A 17,466-nucleotide genomic window follows, 5' to 3' on the forward strand; every position below is an offset into this window, starting at 1 on the left:
TTGGTTGGTAGTCCCCTTTCTGCGGAGTTTAATGTTATAATAGAGCGATTGTTTCTACTTTCTCTTTCTCTCTTTTCTAGGGTCTATTTTCTCACTTTACTTCCTTCTCTAACTTCTTTCCTAAGGGGCTTTCTTTTCCTTACACTCTTGCACTGCACGACTCTCTTGCACTTTCTTTACTTTCCTAACTTCTACCTTTTTCTTAAAGCTCTAAAAAAAAATAAAAATGAAGCGGTACAAAAAATGTATCAAGATATATGTGTTGTGTAGAATTGTAATTTACCGTACTTCTAATAAAAAAAAAAAAAAAAAAAAAAGATTCCCCAAAACTCTATCCACTTTCACCTTAAACCGATGCCCTCTGGTTCTTGATTCCCCGACTCTTGGCAAGAGTCTCTGTGCATCTACCCGATGTATTTCTCTCATGATTTTATACACCTCTATAAAATCACCCCTCATCCTCCTGTGCTCCAAGGAATAGAGGCCCAGCCAAATTAATCTCTCCCTGTAGCTCAGACCCTCTAGTCCTGGCTACATCCTTGTCAATGTTCTCTGCACCCTTTCCACTTGACAACATCTTTTCTATAACACGGTGCCTAGAACTGAACACAATACTCTAAATGCAGGCTCACCAATGTATTATATAACTGCAACATGACCTCCCAACTTCTATACTCAATACTCTGACTGAAGAACGCCAATGTGCCAAAAGCCTTTTTGACCACTCCATCTATCTGAGGTGCCACCTTCGAGGAACTATGTGCCTGCACTCCTAGATCCCTCTGCTCTACAACACTCCCCAGAGCCCTATCATTCACTGTGTAGGACCTGCCCATGCTAGACTTCTCAAAATGCAACACCTTACATATCTCTATTAAATTCCATCAGTCCACCTGGCCAACCGATCAAGATCCTGCTGCAATTTTTGACAACCATCTTCACTATTTGCATGAATACCACCCAATTTTGTATCATCTGCAAACTTGCTGAACCTTCTCATCCAAATCATTGATTATAGTAAGGGGTTTGATGAAGTGCTTCATTGTAGGCTGATGCAGAGGAGTAAGATGCATAGGATCCACTGGAACTTGGTGGTTTGGAATCAGATTGGGCTTTCTCATAGGAGATGGAGGGTTGTGTTGAAAGGATGTTATTCTGCATGGAGGTCCATGACCCAGTGGAGTGCCAACTTATGTAGATCACTTAGATGTAAATGTAGATGGTGTGAAGAAGGGTCTCGACATTTTGTGTCTACTTCAGATGGACGGTTAGTAAGTTTGCAGTTGACACCAGAATTGGAAGTGATGAAGACTGTGAGAAGACTGTCAATGTATACAGAGGGATATAAATAATCTGTAGAAGTGGCCAGAGAAATGGCAAATGGAGTTTAATCCATGCAAGTGGGAACAATCCTCCTTTGGGAGGTTGAATGTAAGAGGCAAGAATAGAGGCAATGGCAAGTTGCTTCACAGCATTGATCAACAGAGATCTTAGAGTCCAAGACCATCGCTCTCTGAAAGTGGAAACACAAATAGACACCATGGTAAAGAGGGCATATGGAGGACGTCATCAATGGGGCAATGAATGTAAGAATCAGGAAGTCATGTTAGGACAGCTTCATAAGACATTGGTCAGGCCGCATTTGTGGTATTATGAACAGTTCTGGTTTCCCCATTAGAGGAAGGATGTGTAGACTTTGGAAGGGTTTGCAGAAGAGGTTTACCCAAAATGAATGATTTTAGTGTTTGTGATTTGCACAATAGCAATTTGTATATGTCATTTCTTTCCATTGGTTAATTCCAGATTTATCCTTATTTGCCGCAATCTTTAGCGTCACATTTAGTAAAGGGAATTTAGTAAAGGGAATGCCAATTAATTATTGCAATTAACCTCCTAACTATTTCTTGAATTGTAATGACCACTTTCAAAAAAGTGATGGTTTGAATTCATCTGCATAACTGACTTGATTAGAGGGTTTTTTAATAAGGGGTTGGACTCTAGTTTAGTTTTAGTTTAGTTTAGAGATGCAACGCGGAAACAGGCCCATCGGCCCACTGAGTCCGCGCCGACCAGCGATCCCCGCACACGTACACTATCCTACACACACTAGGGACAATTTTAATTTATACCAAGCCAATTAACCTACAAACCTGTACATCTTAGGAGTGTGGGAGGAAACCGAAGATCTCGGAGAAAAGCCACGTGGTCTCGGGGAGAACGTACAAACTCCGTACAGACAGCAGCCATAGTCGGGATTGAACCCGGTGCTGAAAGCGCTGTAAGGCAGCAAGTTTACTGTTGCGCCACTGTGTTGTCCTACAGGGACTGTTTTCTCTACAAACCTCTAGAGGCTGAGGGGAGCCCTGACAGATGTGTACACAAGTGTGAGAAACATGGATGGCGCAGACCGTTAGAATTTTTTTCCAAGGGTGGAAATGGGAAAGACGACAGACAGGGCATGGCTTCAGGCTGAGAGGGCCATATTTGAAAGGAAATGTGGTGAGCAAGATTTTTTGCAGAGAGAGTGCTGGGTGCCTGGTATGCACTGCCAGGAGTGGCGGTGGAGGCAGAAACAATAGGGGAACTTAAGAGGCTTGTCGAGAGGCACATGGATATTCAGAGAATGGAGAGATATGGATAACTTGCAGACACAGGAGATTAGTGTGAGGTGGCATCGTGTTTGGCATGGACTTTGCGGGCACATGGGCCTGTTCCTGTGCTGGACTGCCCAATATTCCAAGTGCAACAGGCGCTTGATAATGTCAGCTAATTTGCTGACACAGCATTAAATGTGAATGGAGTCAATGGGGTTTGGGGAGGGGAGGGGAGGCATGATTTGCGTGATGGACTGGGCTGCACTTATGACTTTCTATAATCTCCTGCAACGTGGTCAGAGCTGTTGCCATACCTCCATGTGCACTATGTATGTGGGTGTATGTGTTCACATATGGAGTCATATAGGCCTGCAGCAGGGAAACAGGCACTTCAACCCAGTTCATTCATGCCAAATAAGATGTCCCATCTCAGCTTGTACTATTTGTCTGTGTTCGGCCTATATCTCTCTAATCCTTTCCAGTCCATGTACTTGTCCAAGTGTCTTTAATGTTGTCATAGTACCTGCCTCAGTTACTTCCTCAGGCAGTTCTTCTGAAGAGGTGCCCTCTGCTGGTGACTATTATAGTCTTGCCCATCTCACCTTAAACCTAAGGTAGACACAAAATGCTGGAGAAACTCAGTGTGTGAGGCAGCATCTATGTAGAGAAGGAATGGGTCACGTTTCGGGTTGAGATCATTCTTCAGACTGATGTCGGGGGGGGGGGGGGGGGGGGGGGGGGGGGGGGGGGGGGGGGGGGGGGGGGGGGGGGGATAAGGGCTAAGGGCTACCTGAAATTAGAGGTCAATGTTCATTAGGGGTAGTTTACACCCCAGCGGTATGAACATTGACTTCTATTAATTTCAGATCGCCCTTGCTTTCTCCCTCCTTCCCCTCCCCCTTCCCAGTTCTCCTTCAAGTCCTAATGTCTCTGCAAAATGACCCAGTCCCACGTGTAACCACGGGGACTCTCGGTAGGGTGGTTGTTTGCTGTTAGTTTCCATCAGGAGTGCAGCAGTGGGATATTCTCAAGCACTATTTGTTAGTAAATCTAAGATTTGACGTTTGATGACAAATACATAGTAGTCCTAGACTTGCTGGTATCGCAACACAAACTGGGACTTTATTTATGATTTTTATACTAATTTAACAATTACAAATTACTCATTGTCGTACCATAATTTCATCTAATATAAGCCTCACGATAGTGTAGATTTTTTAAATGCGTAAAAGCACAACTGAAGTAACCTCTAAAGTAATAGCAAACTTTCACATTTAAATAAAAGGTGGACAAAAAAGCTGGAGTAACTCAGCAGGTAAGGCAGCATCAATGGAGAGAAGGAGACGTTTCGGGTCGAGACCCTTCTTCAGACCCTGAAGGTCTACCTTCGATCTACCTTGACTACCTTGATGTCCCAGAGCCTGAAGGTCTATCTTGTCTACCTTAGATTTTTCCAGCATCTGCAGTTCTTTCTTAAACATTTAAATAAACATAATTTTACCCTTCATTTTTTTCCTTGGCTGTTTATTTGATTCTTGCTGACTGTTCTATTCGATCTATCAGCGCCGGAGTCCCGGGTTCGATACTGACTATGGGCGGTATAAGTATGGAGTTTGTACATTCTCCATGTGATTTGCGTGGGTTTTCTCTGGGATCTCCGGTTTCCTCCCACACTCCAGAGACATACAAATTGATAGGTTAATTGGCTTTGGTAAATATGGTAAATTGTCCCTCGTGTTAGTATGTGATAGTGTTATGGGGCTGTCCCACTGTACGAGCTAATTCTAGAGTTCTACCGAGTTTCCCCTGATTCGAACTCGGAGAATTACAGCAATAGCTGCTCGTAGGTACTCAGGGCTCTCGTGGACATTTTTCAACATGTTGAAAAATCTTCACGAGCCTTCACGAGATCACCGCGTTTCCTGAGTACCTGATGTTAGCGTTACGAGCCGCTAAGAGACGTCCCGCGCTCCGATGTACTGCAACGTACATTCTACGTGCTTACCACGAGTTTGATTTTTTTAAAACTCGGGAGAGCTCTTGAATTAGTTCGTACAGTGGGACAGGCCCTTTAGTGAGCGGGGATCGCTGGTCGGCAAGGACTCGGTGGGCTGAAGAGCCTGTTTCCGCGCTGTATCTCTAAACTAAACAAAAACTCAACACTTACTCACTCCTCAAATTTGCATTCTCTATGTGTCACTCTATATTGTAAAGACAAACTGTTTAGCCATTGGTATATCCTCCCCCTCCCTCTGTCAGTGTGCAAGGCAGTGTGGTACTGCTGTGATGTTTTTCAAGTAGACTCGATGACCTTTATGGTGCCTTCGCTGTCACAAAATATAACATGAGAAATTCCAACTGTGATCTTCTGTAATACGTGGTATTCGGAAGTGGCGGCGCTGTTAACAGCTGCGGCTCGCCTGCAGTCCGTCCGTCTTTACTTTTTTCTGTTGTTTTTTTTGTCTTGTTTTGGTTAAGTTTTAGTTTGTTGGGTTGTGTTTGAGGGGGGGTGAAACATGTTCTCTGTCTCTTCCTTCGGGGGAATGCGACTTTTTCGTGTCGTATCCCCCTTCTCTGCCTCCGTCTGTGCTGAGACCTAATGGCGGAGCTGGCGGCCTCCAGCCTGCGACTGACCCCGAGGCTCCGGAGGCAGAGCCAGCCAGGACTTACCAATGAGAGGCTGGCCGTCTTCGGGGCTGAGGCAGCGGTGGCCAAACTTGCTGGTGCGGCTTTCTGGCTTTCGGCGGTGGAGCAGCGGGTCTCGGATCTGAGACTGCGGGACCTGGAGCAGCAGCTTGGAGCTGGGGCGGCTGCCCGGAGCTGGGGCAGCGGCCCAGAGTGGAGACTGCGGGACCCGGAGCTGGGGCGGCGGCCTGGAGCGGAGACTGCGGGACCCGGAGCTGGGGCAGCGGCCCAGAGCGGAGACTGCGGGACCCGGAGCTGGGGCGGCGGCCTGGAGCTGGGGCAGCGTCCTGGGGCTGGGGCGGCTGCCCGGAGCTGATGCTGGGGCGGCTGCCCGGAGCTAATGCTGTGGCGGGCCATCTCAGAGTGGAGACGGCGTTCCGGCTTTCGGCGGCGGCGACATCACCACGGAGGTCTGCTGGACTGGGGAGCGGCATCTCCGGCCTGGATCGATCGCCTCAGCGCAGAGGGAGAACAAGGAGGGAAGAGATGGAGACTAAGACTTTGCCTCCATCACAGTGAGGATGTGCTTGGTGAACTCACTGTGGTGGATGTTTAATTTGTGTTTATTGTATGTTTTGTTTTTATTGGTTCTGTGTATGACTGCAGGCAACATAATTTCGTTCAGACGGAAAGGCCTGAATGACAATAAAGGAATCTAATCTAATCTAATCTAATCTAATATAGATTCAAGCATGCAGCTTTTTGCTTGGTCAATGGAAAAATAAAACAGAAGTGACATAGGAAGGGCTGTGGCTTCACGATCGTATGTTTCACGTTCGAGTACACGGTCAAAATGAAACCTCAGGAGTGGAAAATCTAAGCATTGGTACATTTCACTCCTAGTCGGAAATATCAAGACTAAATGCAGATTCATGTCCGTTTCTTGGCCACGGTGGCGCAGTGGTTGAGTTGCTGCCTTACAGCGCCAGAGATCCGGGTTCGATCCCGACTACGGGTGCTGTCTGTATGGCGTTTGTACATCCTCCCCGTGACCCCATGGGTTTTCTCCGAGATCTTCGGTTTCCTCCCACACTCCAAAGACGTTAAGGTATATGTAGGTTAATTGGCTTGCTGTATGTGTAAATTGTCCCTAGAGTGTTTAGGATGGCGTTAATGCGCGAGGATCGCTGGTCAGCGCGGCCTCAGACTCTAAACTAAGAAAAAACTAAACTTAACTACATATGAATAGAATTTCTGACATTAGCCATTCTGTTAGAGTCATCACGAGAGTCATAGAGTGTGGAAACTTGCCCACGGCGACCAACATGCCTCATCTACACTAGTCCAACCTGCCTGTGTTTGCCCCATATCCCTCCAAACCTGCCCTATTCATGTATCTGTCCCAATATTTTTTAAATGTTGTGACAGTACCTGTGTAAAAAGGTACCCCTCGAGTTCCTATTATATCCTCCCTCCCTTACCTAAAACCTATGTCCACTGGTTCTCGGTTCTTCTTTTACTCCATCAATTCCTCTCCTGATCTTAGCCATTCTGTTGAATCTACAAATGAAACCAAAGCACCCTTTGTTGTGGATTCTTGCTCATCAGAAACTGGGTGCATTCAGAAAGCGGAGTCCAAGTGAGGGTTCTTAAATTGTTCAGTTTTAGTTCACTGTCACGTGTAGCAAGGGACAGTGTAAAGCTTTTGTTGCCTGCTAGCCAGTCAGCGGAAAGACAATACATGATTACAATTGATCCATTTACAGTGTACGATATGGGAATAACGTTTGGTGCAAGATAGAGTTAGTGAAGTCCGATCAAAGATAGTACAATGATTATACTGGAGCATGTAATATCATCAAACTGAATACTTAATGTTGGATCAGGTTATGTGGGTTATGTGGGTAACCAGCCTTTACATTTGGTTACACCACAACATCCCAATGTAACTGGTCCTTACTCCAACTTTTCATGCACAGGAGTTGAATAAATCTAATTTGAGCCGATGATCTTCTTTCCTCCTGTTATGCTCAGAAAGAGAATCAAGATATAGCGCAGCAATAGGCCCTTTGGCCAGCTATCTCATTGCACTTTGTGATGCCAAATGAACCTCATCCCATCTGCCTGCACATGGCCTGTATACCTTATTCCCTACCTGTTTAAGTGCCTACCTAAATGTCTCTTAGATGTTGCTGCAATCTGCTTCGGCCACGTACCACCAACCACCTACCACCTCCAGAAAGATACTTATCCCAACTTCAGACATGGAGGCGTTAGGCAAAGATCATTCTTAGCTTCAGAATCAGAATCATAGTCAGAATCGCACTTTATTCATCAAGTATGTTTTGCAACATACGATGAATTTCATTGGCCAGGTCAGTCATACAATTAAAAGTAACAGATCACTCAAAAACACATTTTAACATGAACATCCACCACAGTGACTCCTACACATTCCTCACTGTGATGGAAGGCGAAATAAAGTTCAAGTCCTTCCCTTAGCTCTTCCTCGGTTGGTGGCCTCGAGCCCTCCGTTGACGGGACGGTCTTGACTCCCGCAGCCGGCGGCGTTGGGCCCTCCGTGTCGAGGCGATCTGTTCCTGCATCGGGCGGATGTCAGCTCCTCCATGCCGGGCGATCGAACCTCACGTTGGGGCTGGTTGAACCTGCCGTGACGTTGGAGCTCCCGACTCGGCCTCTCCCGAGACTGCGAGCCCTTGATGTTAAAGTCTGCGGTGGTCGTGGTGGGAGCGATCCCAGGCAAGGGATCAGCTCCGATGTTAAGTCCGCGCCCTGCAGTGGGGCTCACGACAGTCCGAGGAGGCTTCCAGCTCCAGCGATGGTCGGCTGCAGAGCCCGGAGAATGTGATCAGAAAATTGATCACATCTCCCGGAAGGTAAGAACCTGAAAAAAAGTTTCCCCCGATCCCCTCCACCCTCCCCCCACATAAAACAAACCGAAGAATATTGTAGATGACATATGCATGTGACCCTTAATATAGTTACCTCATCACTACTAACCACTCCCCATATCACAAGTATAATTACAACCTCCCCACCCACATATCGCTCTCTAGTTTCCGTGACAGACCACGTACAGCCAGTGCTCTCTGTAATGCCACAGTATGAATGTAATGAAGAAGTAAAGTCACAGTGTGTCGATAACTTTACATGGTGTCAAAACTCTTGCCCCTTGCGCCTCATGTTTATCGTTTTTTTTAAATTTAATTTTGCTCCAGTTTTCTGTTACCCGCTCCTTGTAACCAGGAAGCCACCTGCTGCTCCAAGGCGTATGTTAAACAACTTGGAGCAAACTGATAGCAAGCTCGGTTCCCAGTACCATCTCGACGATTTCCCTGTATCTGAATCTGGGTCCTCTCAGGGGGAGACCAGCATTTTTTCTGTGTTGGATGCACCTGCAGTGATATCAGACCCTTCAGTTCATGTAACTGTGAATAACTCGACCTTCACCGCTAAGTTAGACTCCGGAGCTGTTGCGAATGTTATGTCAACAATCCTCTTCAAAAAGATTAGGACTAATGAGCAAGTTACTTCTGATCGCTCCATTTTGCATGCGTATGGGGGAGGGGTGCTTGTTCCTGTGGGAAAGGCAACTCTGCGCTGCAAGATACTGGACACCTCTCGGCCCCTCACTTTCTATCTTCTCGATTCCAACTGCATTACCCTGTTGGGCAACCAAGCATGCCAGGACCTGGGCCTGGTCTCTTTCCACCGTGACATCCACAAGGTGCAAGCCCTAATGGACCCGTTGGCTGAATATCCTGACCGCTTTGATGACGAGCTGGGCAAGCTGCCCTACAACTACAAGATTGTCGTCGACCGCAAGGTCGAGCCAGTGGTCCGTGCGCCACACCGTGTCTCCTTCGCCATGAGGGACAAAGTAGAATCGACGCTGCACAGCATGGTAAAAATGGGCATCCTAAAGGCGGTCAGCGAACCCACCAAGTGGGTCTCCACCATGGTTGTTGCCGCGAAAAAGGACAAAAGCGAAATACGCATTTGCATCAACCCCAAAGACCTAAACCTTGCCATCAAACGCCCGCACTACCCCATGAGAACAGTAGAGGACGTCGCTGCACAGGTTGGTCCGGCCACAATCTTTTCTGTCCTCGATGCCAAGAGCTCCTTCTGGCAGATACCGCTTGACGAGCATTCCTCCAGCCTGACAACTTTCAGCACCCCCTTCGGCAGATTTAAGTTCCTCCGAATGCCATTCGGAATCAACTCTGCCAGCGAGGTGTTCCAACGGACAATGGAGCAACTGTTTGCCGGTCTACCGTGTGCCATCATCGTTGACGACATCCTGGTCTACGGTAAGGATGCCGCTGAGCACGATTTCAACCTCCGCCAAGTCCTAGACCGGGCCCGGAAGATCAACTTGAAACTCAACCCCAAGAAGTGCCGATTCCGCGTCCCCGAGGTCACATATGTTGGACACGTATTCACAGCCTCGGGGCTGAAACCCAACCCACAGAAAACGACTGCCATCTCCGAGATGTCATCACCCACTGATGTGCCCAGCCTGCAACGTTTCCTGGGCATGGTAAACTACCTGGGGAAGTTCATCCCCGACCTCAGCGAGCTGAGTGCACCCCTGAGGGATTTGATACAGAAGGACACGGCCTGGGCTTGGTTCCCTCAACACCAAAAAGCTTTCGACATCCTTAAGTCCAAGCTGATCAGTACCCCCACACTTAATTTTTTGACCTGCAACGTCCCATTATTATCACCTGCGACGCCTCTCAGTTCGGGCTCGGTGCCGCTTGCCTGCAGCTCCATGACGGCCTGCAACTGCCAGTCTCCTACGCGTCCCGTACCATGACCCCTGCCGAACAGCACTACGCACAGATCGAGAAGGAGCTACTGGCCGTGGTGTTTGCCTGCTCCAAATTCGAGGACTATATACTATGCAACACTTTTGCCATTGAAACAGATCACCAGCCGCTTGTCACCATCCTCAACAAGTCGATCCACGTTGTCTCATCCCGCCTGCAACGCATGATGCTGCAGCTCCAGCGTTTCACTTTCAACGTCGTTTTCCGAAAAGGCAAAGACACGCTATCCCGCGCCCTGCTAACATCCACCGATCGCCACCCCTATGAAATGTCTGACCTGATGGTGCTCAATGTCAATATTGTCCCTTCACAGCAGATGAAGTCCCTGGTCAAGCAGACTGCCGATGATCCTGCCCTGCAACAGCTTGCTGCCATCATCCGTCGTTCCGCTCTGCCGGCTGGCGCCGTCCCTACTTCCTGGTCCGTGATGAGCTTGTACTCCATGACGGTGTGATTGTGAAAGGACACAAGGTAGTAGTGCCTGCTGCTCTGCACGACCACTATTTTCAGGCCGCTCATAACGGTCATCCTGGGGCCGAAGCCACCTTGTCTCACGCCCAGAGCCAGTTCTAGCCCTCCTCAACCTTCGCAACATATCCCGTGACCCTGCCATGGGTTCCCCTGCTCAGCGGCTCATGTCTCGCACTACCAGACCTCCGATCCCGGTGGCCCAGCGCTCACTCGTCCCCTCTGTCCTCAAGCCCGCTGCTGTTCAGGAGCGCATCGCCTTTAAGCGCGATGTTCTGAAACGCTCCCATGACAAGTCCTGCCGCCTCCTGCCGCGCCTTTTCCCCGGTCAAGTTGTCCGCATGCAGACCCCCACCGGTCACTCCCGGCTCGCTACCGTAGTCGCCACTGCTGGGTCGCCTCGGTCCTATCTCATCGACCATGCAGGAACCATCTACCGCCGGTCCCACCAACATCTGCGGCTTGTCAACGAGCCGCGACCACCACCAGCAGATCCTTTTGCTCCCCCGCTGAAATTTCAGCCTCCAGGCGATGCCCGGCCCATCGCTCCTCGCATGCCACGGTCTCTACCCTCACAGCTCTATCCGTCCGCTCCTCCTCCGGTTCACCCTCCCTCACCTGCCCGCGCGCAGTCCTCTGCGGGTCCCGCATCCCCTCATGCCCTTCTGCCCTTGTCTTCTCCGTCCCCGCCCGGCTCACCTGTTCCAGTGCAGCCGTCTGCACCTGCCGCCGTACTGCCTCCACTTATTCCTGCAGGGAGGGGAGATGGCGAGATGCGAATCCGGTCGGGACGTGTTGTCAAGCCGCATGTCCGCTATGGCGATTTTGCTTAACCATTTCTACTCATTTGATTGTCAGTGCATGAGACGTGGTCGCCCTGTCACTACTTTGTTTGTCTTTCGTTTACAAGGGGAAGGATGTAGATGACATATGCATGTGACCTTTAATATAGTTACCTCATCAGTACTAACCACTCCCCATATCACAAGTATAATTACAACCTCCCCACCCACATATCGCTCTCTAGTTTCCGTGACAGACCACGTACAGCCAGTGCTCTCTGTAATGCCACAGTATGAATGTAATAAAGAAGTAAAGTCACAGTGTGTCGATAACATTTCTTTACAAATATTAAAACAAACTTTTAACAAACTAAAAAAGAACAAAAAGATGAAAAAAACGAACAGACTGCCGGCAGGGCAGCCATTGCCCCGGCGCCCCTGGTGGAGCTTTAAATCATTATTGATTCTACTCCTGCACGAAATGAGATATTGAATTTTAAATTACTACTAAAACAAAGATCTTTTATTGACAAACACCCAAAATACAGCCTTGAACCCCGATAATTATGGACCGAAGATGAGACCTTCAAAAATACTCGCCACTTCTTATATCTCAATCTACCTTGCAGCGAAGACAGACATGAATAGTCACGTTCACCATTTTGTTTTGTGGTCCTGCACGGTTGACCTCTTGTCAATAGTTGGAAAGGGAATTTGAGGATCAAAGTCTCATACTTAGCTCCTGAGATAGGGGCTAAAGCAGACACCACAAGACACCGAAAAGAAACCAAACATACTGTCTCTGTAAAATCCTCCAAGTTCACCAGGCAACTTGCTTCCGATCCAGCTCCAACGATTAAAATCTGTAGGAAGGAACTGCAGATGCTGGTTTACAACGAAGATAGACACAAAAGACCCGAAACGTCACCCATTCCTTCTCTCCAGAGATGCTGCCTGTCCCCGCTGAGTTGCTCCAGCATTTTGTGTCTATCCAAGGAACAAATGTTGCCTGTGCGTGAATTTTTTAAGATGGAATGACTATTGCACAACTATCAGTCAGATAAGAGGCCAAGGTCCAACGACGAGGTCCAATGTGCAGGTTTTGCCCTGGCATAAAAATATTAAGGAGAATCCAAAGAGATTCTCTGTACATTAAGGTAGCGAGAAAGAGAATAGGCCCCCCTCAGAAACCAAGTCAGGAGATGAGCAAGTTCTGGAAAGAGTATTTCTGTTTTTCTGGAGGTGAGGGAATTTGGGATAGTTAATGGAGATGTCTTCTGGTCTGTCTGTTGGCAAATCAAATTCCTTGTATGTTTACATACTTGGCTAATAAATTAATTACAGGATGAATGAAGGTAAATAATTCTCCCAGGCCCGATCTGATATATCCAAGGACACTGTGGGAAGGTAATCATTGTCAGACACTAACGAAGTGCCAGGTGACTGGAATGTGGCTAACGTGTGTCTCTATTGAAGAGACCGGTGGGCGGCACGGTGGCGCAGCGGTAGAGTTGCTGCCTTACAGCGCCAGAGAACCCCGTTTCGATCCTGACTACGGATGCTTGTCTGTACGGACTTTGTACCTCCTATGACCACATGGGTTTTCTCCAGGTGCTCCGGCTCCCTCCCACAATTCAAAGACGTACAGGTTTGCAGGTTAAATGGCTTCATGAAATTTTTAATTGTCCCTAGTGTGTGTAGGATAGTGTTAGTGTGCAGGGATCGCTGGTCAGCATGGACGTTGTGGGCCGATGGGGCCTGTTTCTGTGCTGTATCTCTAAACTTTAAACTAAACTAAAGGGCTGCCATAAAAGCCTGAGAACAATTGACCTGCGAGTCTAATATTTGTGGTAGGTAAGTAGGTAAAGGAGGTGCATCTGTCATAGATACGTAGACAATAGGTGCAGGAGTTGGCCATTCGACCCTTCGACCCGCCAGCACCGCCATTCAACGTGATCATGGCTGATCATCCACAATCAGTACCCCGTTCCTGCCTTCTCCCCATATCCCTTGATTCTGCTCGCCCTAAGGGCTCTATCTAACTCTCTTTTGAATGCATCCAGAGAACTGGCCTCCACCACCCTCTGAGGCAGTGAATTCCACGCTCACAACTCACGGTGTGAAAATGTTTTCCTGATCTCAGTTCTAAATGGCTTACCCCTTATTCTTAAACTGTGCCCCCTGGTTCTGGACTCCCCCAACATCAGGTACATGTTTCCTGCATCTAGCCTATCCAATCCCTTTATAATTTTATATGTTTCTATAAGATATCCTCTCATCCTTCCAAATTCCAGTAAATATAAGCCCAGTCGCTCCATTCATAATCATAATCATACCTTATTAGCCAAGTATGCTTTGCAACATATTGGGAATTTGAGTTGCCACACAGTCATACCAAAAAAGCAACAAGACACACAACTACATAAAAATATACCATAAACATCCACCACGACGGCTCCTTCACGTTCCTCACTGTGATGGAAGGCAATAAAGTCTTATCTTCTTTGCTCCTTTTCTCCCACGGTCGGGGCAGTCGAAGCTCCTGCGGCTTCGGTCTCTAACCAGGGACCCCGAGCTCCACGTTGTTAAAGTCCGCAGGCCCCACAGTTGGAGCTTCTGAGGTCGATCCCTGCAAAGAGATCTCCAGCTCACAATGTTAAGTCCGCAGGCGCCCGCTGGTGGAGCTCCTGAGGTCCCAGCAAATAGCCGCCAGCACCTCAATTTTAGGCCGCAGTGCAGACAGAGATACGACACGGAAAAAGTTGCATCTCCGTTGAGGAAAGATACAAAATGTTTTTCCCCACCCCCTCACACCACCTCCTACATAACATAAAATCAAAGATAAACTAAAACATCTTTTACAACAAACTGTAAAGACACAAATAAAGAAAAAGACGAGACAGATCGTTGGCAAGGCTGCCATCGTTCGGCACCCCCTGGTGGCTTTCATCAGTCTCAGTCTACCCTGGCCAGACCCCTGTTCTTCTTCAGATAAGGTGTTGCGTTTTGAGAAGCCAAACAAGGGCAGTGTTAGGAGTGTTGTTGAACAGGGTGATCTATAGTGAGTACAGATAAAAGTGGCATCCCAGGTAGACAGGATGGTCAAGTGGGCTTTTAGTACATTAGTCAGTTTATTGAGTATAGAAGTTGGGATGTTAAGTTGTCAGGATGTTGGTGAGAGTAAACCTAGAGCGCTGTTTTCAGTTTTGGACACCCTGCTACTGGAAACATAGAAAGTAGGTGCAGGAATAGGCCATTCGGCCCTTCGAGCCAACACTGCCATTCAATATGATCATGGCTGATCATCCAAAATCAGTACCCCGTTCCTGATTTTTCCCCATATCGGGTACGGGTACTGTCTGTATGGAATTTGTATGTTCTCCCTGTAACTGTCTGGGTTTTCTCCGGGTGCTCCAGTATTCTCCCACACTCCAAAGACGTACAGGTTTGAAGGATAATTGGCTTTGGGAAGTTGTAAAATAGTCCCTAGTGTGTGTAAAGAGTCTAGAGTGTTTTATTGTCACATGTCCCAGATCGAACAATGAGATTCTTACTTGCAATAGCACAACAGAATATGTAAGAGTGCACTTCTTCTTCTTATTTTCGTGTCCATCTTGTTACAAATATTGACCTCGCTGTCATCGTTCGTCCTGAAAAGGATGCGGGCTTCCGGCGACAATCAGTGGGAGCCATCACTTGTCGCAACAGATGATGGTGGTAGCAGAGCTAGCTCGGGATACTTCCAGTTTCCAGCCCCGCGACGTGGACGTTTCTGCTATGCGGCCACTCTTGTAGTCAAGAAAGAATGGCAGAAAATGCTAGAGTAACTATCGAGGGTCAGGCAGCATCTCTGGAGAGCATGGATAGGTGATGTTTCGGGTCTGGACCCTTCTTCTGACGGATTACAGGGAGAAGCGGGAAAGAAAGCTGGAAGAGAGATGGGACCGGACGAAACACGGCCGGCAACAGATAACCTATAGTGAGGAAGGTTCCCTGATAGGCAGATTTTTGGACAAAGGCTAGAGATAGAAACAGATGCGAGTCCAAAAGGGATGGGTGGTTGCAAACTAATCCTCAGAACAAAGAAGGGAGTAAGATCGTCCCGTCAACGGAAGGCTCGAGGCCCCCGACCGCAGGAGGACAAAAAGGGGAGAGATTGAACTTTTTTTCCCCTTCCATCATAGTGAGGAATGTGGAGGAGTCACTGTGGTGGATGTTATGTTAAAATGTATTTTGTGTGTTCTGTTGCTTTTTATTGGTATGCCTGTATGGCAAATGAAATTCCTTCTATGTTGCAAATCATACTTGGCTAATAAAGTATTATTATGATTATGGTTAGTTTCCTTCTTGTTTTTGGTGATGGATTAGAACATAGAACATAGTCAGTACTATACAGCAATGTTTGTGCCGAACATGATGCATAGCTGAACTGATCTCATTTGCCTACACATGATCCATATCCCTCTATTCCATGCACATCCATGTGCCTATCTTAATAGTATCTTAAATGCCACTATCGTATCTGCCTCCACCATAATCCCTGGCAATGCGATCAAGGTCCCCCCACCAATCTCTGTGTAAAAAACCTGTCCCGCACATCTCCATTAATCTTCCCCCCTCTCACCTTGCAGCTATGCCTTCCAGTGTTAGATATTTCAACCAGGGAACCTCTCTACCTTTCCACTATCTATCTGTCTACCCTATCTATGCCTCTCATAATGTTATATAAAGTCTGGTTAACCTCCTCTGCATCCTCTCCAAAGCTTCCACATCTTTCCTGTAAACTGGAACTGCACGCAATATTCCAAATGTGGCCGAAACAAGGTTGTATAGAGCAGCATTACGACTTACTGACTCTTGTACACAATGACCCTCGCAATGAAGGCAAGCATTCCATATGCTTCTTTCACCACCCTATCTACTTGTGTTGGGAACTTGGGACTCCAAGATCCCACTGCACATCAACGCTGATCTCCCGGTTGCCAAATACTTTAACTCCCCCTCCCATTCCCCCACTGACCTTTCTGTCCTGGGCCTCCTACATTGTCAGAGTGAGGCCCAGCGCAAAATGGAGGAACATCATCTCATATTTCGCTTGGGCAGCTTACACCCCAGCGGTATGAACATTGATTTCACTAACTTCAAGTAACCCTTGCTATCCCTCTCTCTCCTTCCCTCCCTCACCCTCGTTCTCTGACTAGTTTCACTGTCCCCCTGATTAATTTTACTGTTTGTATGCCTCGTTGTCAGCTTTGATCTGTCCTTTTCACACCTTACCCTTCCATATTAGGCTCCCTGTCATCTGACTAAGTCTGAAGAGGGTCTCGACCCGGAACGTCACCCATTCCTTCTCTCCAGAGATGCTGCCTGTCCCGCTGAGTTACGCCAGCTTTTTGTGTCTATCTTCAATGTTCTAGGCTGCTGAGCCAGTGATGGCCAGCGTCCAGTGACTGGATTTGCTGCACGTGGCTGGTGTTTCAGTTCAGTTCAGTTAATCACGTGTACGGAGTGAAAAGCTTTTGTTGCATGCTAACCAGTCAGCAGAAAGACAAGTTCGGCATGGTGTCGCAGCGGTAGAGCCGTTACATTGCTGGAGACCCAGGTTCGATCCTGACTACGGGTGCTTGTCTGTACGGAGTTTGTACGTTCTCCCCGTAACCTGCGTGGGTTTTCTCCGTGATCTTCAGTTTCCTCCCACACTCCAAAGATGTACAGGTTTATAGGGCTCGGTAAAATTGTTCCTAGTGTGTGCAGGGTGGTGTTAAGGTGCGAGGATCGCTGGTTGGTGCGGACTCGCTGGGCCAAACGGCCTGTTTCCACGCTGTATCTCTAAAACAATACATGATTGCAATCGAGCCATTTGGTGTATAGATACATAAGAAGGGAATAACGTTTAGTGCAAGGTAAAGCCAGCAAAGTCCGATCAAAGATAGTCCAAGGGTCACCAATGAGCTAGAAGTCAACTACTCTCTGGTTGTGGGAGGATGATTCAGTTGCCTGGCAACAGCTGAGCAACTCCAGGGTCCTCTGACTGGGCTACACTGCGCATGTGCCGGGCGTGTGCACTGCGCATGTGCAGTGACTACGGTGTCGGGCGTGTGCACTGCGCATGTGCATTGACTGCGGTGCCGGGCGTGTGCA

Source organism: Leucoraja erinacea, chromosome 2, assembly GCF_028641065.1.
Source record: "Leucoraja erinacea ecotype New England chromosome 2, Leri_hhj_1, whole genome shotgun sequence".
In the NCBI taxonomy this organism is placed as follows: Eukaryota; Metazoa; Chordata; class Chondrichthyes; order Rajiformes; family Rajidae; genus Leucoraja; species Leucoraja erinaceus.